The sequence below is a fragment of the Etheostoma cragini genome, chromosome 3 (genome assembly GCF_013103735.1).
Source record: "Etheostoma cragini isolate CJK2018 chromosome 3, CSU_Ecrag_1.0, whole genome shotgun sequence".
Classification (NCBI taxonomy): Eukaryota; Metazoa; Chordata; class Actinopteri; order Perciformes; family Percidae; genus Etheostoma; species Etheostoma cragini.
The window spans coordinates 29,761,234-29,763,089 of NC_048409.1; the positions used below are offsets into that span (position 1 = coordinate 29,761,234).

At 40.6% G+C, this 1,856-nt stretch overlaps 1 protein-coding gene and 1 long non-coding RNA gene across 2 annotated transcripts in view; one reads left to right on the forward strand and one right to left on the reverse strand.

Annotated features, from left to right (window-relative positions):
* LOC117939494 overlaps positions 1-1,856 on the forward strand; it is a 16,211-nt gene that overhangs the window by 9,772 nt on the left and 4,583 nt on the right. The gene's annotated exons all lie outside the window — the stretch shown is intronic.
* The window catches only part of LOC117939231 (NACHT, LRR and PYD domains-containing protein 12-like), a 139,572-nt gene that overhangs the window by 7,858 nt on the left and 129,858 nt on the right, over positions 1-1,856 (reverse strand). The window lies entirely within an intron of this gene.

A 1,856-nucleotide genomic window follows, 5' to 3' on the forward strand; every position in this document is an offset into this window, starting at 1 on the left:
AATAAATACACTATTAAACTGTTAAAAAGATAACGAATAGGCACACACACACACCACTGTGGCCAAGAGACCCCCCCTTTGTGAATAAGACCAGGGGGTCCAGGAGCAGAGAGTCAGACCGATATGGGGGAGAGCCGTGTTAGGTTGACTCTGTATTTGTCTCTAGGATATCCTATGTAATAAATGGATTCACACATCCACATCTGAGATTTTGATACTAATTGAATGAACCCTGAGATGGAGCAGGATTTAGCTCCAACACTGCTCAGTTCTGCTGCTTTCAGTCGTTTGCTAAAAAATCTGTTGCACTCATTAAGTTCTCATCTGAGCAGATTTCTGCCATTCAAACTGAGATGTGGTTAACACTTTTAAAGCCAATTTAATGAAAGAGTTAAGATTAGATAAGAGTTTTATTCGGGCTCGGGTCCATGAATACAATTAATGGATACAGGCACGGAGAACTGAAAGCTCGGTTAGCAACTATTAGCTCCGGTTAGCGGTTAGCTAGCTAGTTATGAAGACAAAGAGCAGAGGATCCTGCTGCGGAGAGGGGGAACAACCAGACTCAGATAAATGATGTTCGGGGAGCTTTCACAGCAGCGTCGCCCTGTTGTTTCTACGGTTTTATTAGGACAGTTAATCCCATTGCAAGACCACCAGCAGCATGCTACTAATGATAAAACAGGGTCCATTTTTAAAAAACATAACATTTCCTTCCATTGTTTTGCAGACGATGAACAAATCTATTTGTCTGTAAAAACCAGTGATGAGGACACACTTCAGCCTTTGCTGAACTGCCTGAGGGATCTGAAAATATGGTTGGATCAGAATCTTCTCCGTCTCAATGACAATAAGACTGACATTGTAGTGTGCTGTAGGGGTGGGGGGAAAAAAATCGATCCAGCATAGTATCGTGATATTTCCCGTGGTAATACTGTATCGATACACAGACGCCAAGTATCGATCTTTTATTATTTAAATTAAATTGCACATGAGAATTTAACTTTTTGGTGGTAGATTAATCAAATTAATTGCTTATTCAGTCCACCAGGTGTCGCTGTTTGCTTTCTGGTGAGGTCAGCGGGGGGGAGGGGGGGGCTGTCAGCGTGCAGGAGGACGTAGATAAAATAAACATGGCAGCATCAGAGAAAGAAATCAGAAAGGCACTGTCTGCGTTTAAATCAAGCGTTTGGAACTTTTTGGGATTTTTTAACAAGGATGGGGCAACTGAGATGAATATGAGACATGGGATTTGCAAATAAAACATTTATACCACCTTAATTAAAATCTAGCTGTTGTAGCACAGCAGTGCATAGCTGCTGGTATTACAGTCTAGTCCACCTTAACTAAATGCAAACAGTTCAGTTTGCCAGGTGTATACAACATTTATAACATATTCATGAACATGTTGGTTTGTTAGTCAGCCTAACCGTCACATTTTAAAGCGATAAATTTCATGTGAGATGAACAAACAGATGTTGACAATGTTTTCCTTTAAGCTAATAAATTGAAATATATCGCAAAATGTTTAAAATTGCAATAATATCCTATCGTGACCAAGTATGGTGATAATATGGTATCGTGGAGCCTCTGGTGAGTCCCGCCCCTCTTAGGTTGTGCTGAACATTTTAGTGCCTGTGTATCATATATCCGGTCATATCTGCATTATTACGTCTGGAGTAGACTACTGTAACTCTTTGTGTTGATTAGTTCAGTCATCCCTCCGTTGGTTAGTTAGTCCAGAACACAGCAGCTCCACTTTTAACCAGGGACCAAAAGATAAGTTGAGCGAGCTACAGAATAGTTTTAACTTCCGTTCTTCAGTTCAAGTCTGAAGACGGGAAAGGAACGATAAA